The following is a 7,973-nucleotide window of genomic DNA, read 5'->3' as shown; positions in this document are numbered from 1 at the left end:
ACACTGAGGGAAATAACATCCAGAAACTTCTAAGAATGGAATTAAATGTTGACGTTCACAATGCTAAGGTACACAGGCATTCACTGGGATAATTTGTGGCTGGGCAGTAGTAGTAAATATTTATTCTCCTGCAAATCCTTGGATGTCATTCCTTGGCCAGGCTCCAAATCTGGAAACTAGTTTGGGCAAGGAGAAAAGCATTTGGCAGAGGTAGCGGGGAAGGGGGTATTTACAGGGGAAATTAGGGAGGAAGGGAGGCATTTAGTGGTTTAGCACTCCTCTCCCCTGATTCTCCCCTGCAGGCAACATCCAGTTTTGCTTCTCAGGCGCTCAGGGTTGGTAACAATAAACATCACACACACTTAAAAATAAAATTATCCCTTGCTGGGTTGACCTGGCCTAAGAATGCTGGTTCACAGAGGAATGTTTTACAGCTCTTTAGGAAACCATTTGGTCTCAAACTTTGAAGGGCTTGGAGCAGAAAGAGCTATCAGAAATACCCCTTTGCTCGTCCTTGCCTGGTTGATACAGAGAACAGCATATGCTCAGCTTCAGTTAATGGCCACAAAGATGCAAAATACAGAAGGCAGGCTGAGAAGTATGTGGGGCCCAAGGTATTATGTGTGTGTGTGTGTGTGTGTGTGTTACAGGCCGCATCAATGCCGCGAATCATTGTTTTTGCAGAATACCTACTAAAATACCTGCAAAAGCAATGCAAAGAACTGGACTCATTAGCAGGTTTTGAGTAAACATTTACAAGTAACAAAATTTGTACAAGATTAAATATTTTTAAAATGAATGGAAAGGAAATAAGCAGGAACTGATATTGCGTAAAAGCAATCTAGAGAAGGAGGTTGAGAGAAGTTCCGGGGGAGGGAGGGAAGGGATAATTTGGGATTGGTGAATTATGGTATTTGCTATAATGTAATTTGGGGGTGGGGTGGAAAAAGTTAATAAAAACTATTTTAAAAAATACAAAAGTGCCTCTCAGGCAGTAATGCAACCACTGCCTTCAAATAAAACAATGTTACCAGCTAAACACACACACACACACACACACACACACACACACACACACACACCGTGAATCATGCTCAGAAAACACAACTGAACTAGGTATATGAAATTGTGTTAAATTGCATTGTTTAGCTTGGATTGCTTCATTTTTATTATTTATATAGCACCTGCCAGGAGGCCTCATCAAGACTGCTTCTTCAGTGGGAGGGCTGTTGGCTGCACCTCAACCCCAGTGAAAATCCCCACCCCAAAAGCTCCTCCTGTCTGTGCCCAGAGGATATCTGCCAGTAGCACCTAGCTTCCCAAAGCAAAAAGCGGCGGGTTGGGACCACAGCACAGCAAGAAAGGATTAAAAACATGCAGCAGTTCACAGATGCTATTTAAATCTGTAAACCGTCTCCAGCAAATTAACATTCAGACAAATATCATGTTCCCAATGAATATGTAGCAGCAACCCCATGCTCTTTGGAGCCATGGACAGAGAGGAACGAATGTGTGTGTGTGTTTTGAAATGGAGGGCAAACGTCACAGACCCTTCTAGCCGGGCCAATTTGTTCACCCCTGCTCTGTGTTTGTGCCATCGCTGAAATGAGTTAACATTTTGTGGGCACATGATGGGAGGAGATAAATGCATTATGCTCCAGTACATGCAGTCTCCTGCCTTTGGGTGTGGATTTGGAATCAGTAACTTTTGGGTTTGTTCCAGACCCGGGTTTCTAGAGTAACAGCTCCCTGGGCTTTCCTGCCAGTTGTTTTTTAAAGTTTATATAAGCCTACCTACATTCCTTTCTTATTTGTGTTTGACAGTGTTGCAATTAATCGCCTAAGAAACCCTGCAAACAAATGAAGGGGCTCCCTGTAAGTTCAGAGCCCTCAAGGGTGCGGCGCTCAGCTCGCTGTGTGGAGAAATGGTTAGATTTTTGCTGGATGACTAAACTGGCAGCTATTCAGCTGTCCTCCCCACAAAGCTTTTTTTATTTTATTTTCTTCCTACGCCATTATTCGCCAAATGGATTGTTCCACTGGATGGAGTGCCTCCGGGGACACTGGATAGTATTCTCCAAAGCAGATCACGGAGACTGGATCCACTGTTTACTGACTGAAGGAAATTCCTCTCGTCACAGGGAAGTTTTGGTAGAAAGAGAAGGCTTGTTACAAAGCAGAGAAACCAGTTTCCGAGGAAATTGCAAGGGAGTCGCAGCCTCAGTGAGTCAGTTTCAACATATAACTGGACTTCCCACTCTTGTCTGTTTCCTAAACTTCAGGTAGCAGAGAAATACTTTTTCTGAATTAAAACTGGTGGCACAACTCAACCTTGTGGGCCCAAAAGTTTACTTTTAGAGTGTGGCACTGTAAGAGTAAGGTTGGAAAGAACCTCTCTCAGAGAAACCCAGGCATAAGAAGGGAGGCACAGCCTGGGCAGTTATCCATGCAGAGATGCAACAGGCCGACTTGCCTGAGCATGAGCAATTTTCCTGTGGTTTTGCTTAGGGGAATGAGTGACCGATTCCTTGCACCAGATGCAGGGATAAAGCTGAGTGGAGGCAATGCAGGGCCAGAGCAAAGCATCATGCAGAGACACAGTGAGCAGCCTCCTCTGCGATTTGAAGTGATTTGATTTCCTTATCGTGGCACACTGGGAACCACACAGTGGCCCCCAAATTCATTTGTTTGAAAAATTCTACACCACCCTTCAAGAACAGTTCCCAAGGTAATGACAATTAACATAATAAATGGGGGGGGGGGAGACATAATCATGACATAAAGCAAAAACAGCAGTGAAAAACAGCAGAAAAACAAATTAGACAAATTGGAGGAGACCAAAGGCACTAACCAGATAACAGCAGAACCTCCCTGTGGAGAGTGTTGCAGACATGGGTGCTGCAACTGAAAAGGCCCTCTCCCTAGTTTCTCACTTGCCTTACCTGGGCTGGCCGGGGCATTTGGAGGAGAGCACCACGACGGGGTGGGCTCCCATTGCTCGGTCCCTGCTCCTGCACACCTAGCAGTTCGAAAGCACGTCAAAGTGCAAGTAGATAAATAGGTACCACTCCAGCGGGAAGGTAAACGGCATTTCTGTACACTGCTCTGGTTTTGGTGTTCCGTTGCACCAGAAGCGGCTTAGTCATGATCCAGAAAAACTGTCTGTGGACAAATGCCGGCTCCCTCAGCCTGTAAAGTGAGATGAGCGCCACAACCCCAGAGTCGTTCGCAACTGGACTTAACCATCAGGGGTCCTTTACCTTTACTTTTTTACCAGCAGATGATCTCAATGTGTGGGCCATTTCAACTGAAAATATATGAATGACAAAGGAAGAAATTGCATTCAGAGCTCAATTATGATGTCCACCCACACAGCCATCACTTCAAACATCAGATTCTTGGCCATTATCCTCCAGCCCGTACAGTGGTACCTTGGGTTAAGTACGTAATTCGTTCTGGAGGTCTGTTCTTAACCTGAAACTATTCTTAACCTGAAGCACCACTTTAGCTAATGGGGCCTCCTGCTGCTTCCGCCCCACTGGAGCACAATTCTGTTCTCATCCTGAAGCAAAGTTCTTAAGTCCGAGGTACTATACCCGAGGTACAATCGGGTTGTTGCGGCTATCCAATCGCTCCCACCCACACAGTGAGGTCAGTCCTGATGATCTCACTGCAACACGTGCTCTTCGTGAGGGGGACCAGATTTATGGGAATGAGATTATTTACAGTGGTACCTCGGGTTACAGACGCTTCAGGTTACAGACTCTGCTAACCCAGAAATAGTACCTCGGGTTAAGAACTTTGCTTCAGGATGAGAACAGAAATTGTGCTCCGGTGGGGCGGAAGCAGCGGGAGGCCCCATTAGCTAAAGTGGTGCTTCAGGTTAAGAATAGTTTCAGGTTAAGAACAGACCTCCGGAACGAATTAAGTACTTAACCCGAGGTACCACTGTATTCATTGGAATGAGATGACTTAATTCAAATGTGTTATTTACACATGATGTGGTATGTCCTGAAAGATGGCATGGAAATATTTATAATAAATTTTGAGTGAGGTGTGTTATGCTTCTTTTTATTTTTCTGGTGTGCACTGCAAAGTTAATTACTGACATACACTGGTGAGGGGTGTACCTACTCATTTTTTCTGTAACTATTATTTGCATTTCCCTCGTATTAAAACCCTGGTTCTGATCATATTCACCTAAGTCTGCAGGGGAAAATCTTTGGCTCCGAAAAGGGAAATTTCAATGCACGAGGGAGGAAATTTTGACGGAGACAGTTCACACACATGAACATGACTAGATCTCCCTTTCGATTGCACAGAGTTGAGAGGGCTTGCTTATATCCTGAGGTTACTGTGGCGTAATGCAAAAGCAGAAAGGTGCTTTCAAAAAGGAGAAGTTTTGTGCGAACAAACATGGATTGACATCATAGGAGGAACTGTCAGAGTCTTGGGAAATATATTCTCCACTCATCGCTTTTGTTCTCTTAAAATCCCTTGTGTATAAGTCCCACTTGCGCACTGTAAACCCAAAGCAGCAATGCACAGCTTCCACTAAAACAGCAGAGATTTCACGACTTGAATCTGTACCCTTTTCCTGGTCTTCACTTCCATATGGATTTGAACATGCGCAAACTACACGTTACAGAAAACAGACTGGGTCTATTTAGCTTAATTTAGCTGCCATTAAAATTAGCGGCAGCTAAAAAAGCCAATGCAATTCTGGGCTGCATCAATTGGAGTATAGCATCTAGATCAAGGGAAGTAATAGTGCCACTGTATTCTGCTCTGGTCAGACCTCACCTGGAGTACTGTGTCCAGTTCTGGGCACCACAGTTCAAGAAGGACACTGACAAACTGGAACGTGTCCAGAGGAGGGCAACCAAAATGGTCAAAGGCCTGGAAACGATGCCTTATGAGGAACGGCTAAGGGAGCTGGGCATGTTTAGCCTGGAGAAGAGGAGGTTAAGGGGTGATATGATAGCCATGTTCAAATATATAAAAGGATGTCACATAGAGGAGGGAGAAAGGTTGTTTTCTGCTGCTCCAGAGAAGCGGACACGGAGCAATGGATCCAAACTACAAGAAAGAAGATTCCACCTAAAGATTAGGAAGAACTTCCTGACAGCAAGAGCTGTTTGACAGTGGAATTTGCTGCCAAGGAGTGTGGTGGAGTCTCCTCCTTTGGAGGTCTTTAAGCAGAGGCTTGACAACCATATGTCAGGAGTGCTCTGATGGTGTTTCCTGCTTGGCAGGGGGTTGGACTCGATGGCCCTTGTGGTCTCTTCCAACTCTATGATTCTATGATTCTATGAAATTAATCATGGCTTAAATCCCTTTGAAATCAATGGGAACTAAGTGGGAACTAAACTTAGTATAGTAGCCTGCATTTCTACAATATATACTCCCCTGGGATTATGAGTGGGCACATCTGCCCTTTCCAGTTTCTCATTTTTCCACTCACAATTTCATTTTCCACGTTTCCATATGAGTTTGGAATTTAAAACAAAAAAACCACAAGGTATTCCAGAAATTTCCTCAGTATCTTAGTGCAAATTTCTCCTAATGAATACATTTATATGCAATTTTGCCTAATATAGACATTTTGACAAAGCAACTGCTTTACTCATTTTAATGAAGATTTTAAAAGATATGATTAGGATCAGCTAAGGAGCAAGATGGAAGATTTCTCCCAATGGTCTGTCCTAAATCTATCATTTGTAGCATAACCCTTCTGCAGTTTCAGGAAAGACACAAAGGGTTGGCAGACAAAAATGAATCATTTTGTTTGAGAGAATAAACTCTGGGGACATGAGAAAAAAGGCAGAGTAGCAGTGCCAGATTTTCAATGATATCTACATGTTGATTGGTTGATTTTTTTTTAAAAGCCCTTGGAAACATAGCATGGACCAATAGTTTATGTAATTTGAGAGAAATGGAAGTGGTGGGATTTCTAGGGATTTGGCAAGCTGTGTGGGATGCCCAATTGCAAGAGGGCAAACAAGAGATGTAAATAGTTACAGGTAGGTAGCCGTGTTGGTCTGCCATAGTCGAAACAAAATAAAAATAAAAATAAATGTAAAAAATCCTTCCATTAGCACCTTAGAGACCAACTAAGTTAGCTATTGGTATGAGCTTTCGTGTGCACGCACACTTCGTAAATGACATGGAGGGTTTGGCAAAATGAATGGCAGGGCAGAGAGAACAGAACCAGGGAAATCAGGAATAGAAAAAGTTTGAAATACAGATATTTAACTTTTCCCGAGAGCAGGAAATGCAACAGAGCTTATTCTCAGTGACTCACAGTGAGCCAGAATTCCATCATGTAGACCAAATAACAGAGTAACAGGGCTTTTCTCTCAAGATTTACAGTTGGGGATTTTGCCATGCCTCTGTTAAAAAAATGAAATAAAACCCTGCAGCTTGTTTTTATTCCAGAGCAGTTGATGATAGTTTCCATGGCTGGCTCAGGCATGGTAGCTCGGTCATGCTGTGTAACAGAAAAGGTTACATGTGAGATTTGATGTTATGCATAGAAATATTTGTGTCTTAACATTTAGCGCACCTGTATCAGTAGGATGTGGAACTGGCAGGTCCTAGTCTGGACAGAGTCATACAAACACACCCTATGTATTTTTAAGGATGAAATACTACTCCCTTTGCTACTATTCAAAACATCTGAGACTTACACCCCATGGAGGCCAGCTTTTGTAGTCATTTCATCCAATGGGGCATAAATCCTATCTAAACTGAAACTGAGAAAGAACAAGTAATTAAACATGTTCATTTAACTTTAGTTCACTGGCATATGACTCGTTTCTAATGGGTTTAAATAATAATAATAATAATGTTGCCACAGGATATATTAATCAACAGCAATATCCAACGGTCTCTGTCTGATAACATTTGACCGAGGAAATGTCCTTCCAGAAGATAACACCAAATCTGCTCTTTCTCTGCTGTTTTAAACAGGAAGTTAACCCAAGCAACAAGCAAGCTGTTTCTGGTGCCATGAGCTGAAGTGACAAATGGAGCAATTGACATTTAAGCCAAAAATATTGGCAAAGCGACTGGCTAGGAATTAAGGGCCCATCAGTCCAGAGCAGTACCTAATCCATTCTTCCTTATCCTCTTCTGGACCTCTGGAATCCACCATGGAGGCTGGATTAAGGATTTCAGGAATGAGTAAGGTGCTGGCAGATGATAGCAAAAGAGTACCAATGAAGTATTGCAGCCCTGGATTTTCTTAGAGGGCTGCCTGAAACATATTGACATTTATTAAGGACTGGAAACCTCTCATGGACTTTTTGCATGAAAAAGAAAACAAACTTGCAATATCTGGATCTGAAGATTGAAAAAACATTGGCTTGTAGAAAACAGAATAGTTGGGTGTCGATTTGAGTGAATACTTTGGACAAGTTACTGTATTTAGCTGACAGAGAGTCAGAAGTCTTCGTTTTTCCCTTTACTTTTTCTTTCTTCTGTTTTTCTTCTTCATCTCCCTTTCCTTTGCTCCTGTTTCTGTTTAGATTAGATTTTCTTTTCTTTTGTTCTGGTATGTTGTCAAAAGATACTTGGTTTAGGGTGTAAACTTTTGTATATCTTTAGCTGTATATCAATGAAAATAAAATGTTGAAGAAAAGAAAGCAAGGAGATCAATTCCCCCTTCCTTGTGCTCTGTTTGGAACATAAGGTGGAGGAGGAAGACTCAGAGCTGCCAGAATGGGCAGTAAGCCATGAGCTCCAATGATTTAGTGGGGCAAAATTCTAATTAGAAAAACTAACAAGGTTGAACACACCAAGGGAACTCAGGGAAGAGGACTCTTGGAGGGCCTGGTGGAGACTCGTGAAACTTGTGGAGGATTTGGGGGACAGAGTGATAACCTCTGTTTATAAAGGTTTACCAAGGGGGGGGGGGAGAGTAGGCTGGTCATGAAAGGCTCCCTATAGCAGATTGACAACTGCAAGAATCC

General features: G+C 42.9%; 1 long non-coding RNA gene across 2 annotated transcripts; it reads left to right on the top strand.

Moving 5' to 3' along the window:
• Positions 1–1,851: 1,851 nt before the first annotated feature.
• On the top strand, positions 1,852–7,908 carry LOC310707061. 2 transcript variants are annotated; one of them, XR_014526311.1, is made up of 2 exons: positions 1,852–2,223; positions 6,973–7,908. It is a non-coding gene; the product is annotated as an uncharacterized lncRNA (long non-coding RNA). The 2 variants fall into 2 exon arrangements; XR_014526312.1 differs by lacking the exon at positions 1,852–2,223 and adding an exon at positions 2,438–2,728.
• The last annotated feature ends 65 nt before the right edge of the window (positions 7,909–7,973 follow it).

This window comes from Podarcis liolepis, assembly GCF_965112155.1.
Source record: "Podarcis liolepis genome assembly, chromosome: 5".
NCBI lineage: Eukaryota > Metazoa > Chordata > Lepidosauria > Squamata > Lacertidae > Podarcis > Podarcis liolepis.
This window is presented reverse-complemented; position numbering and strand designations above follow the sequence as displayed.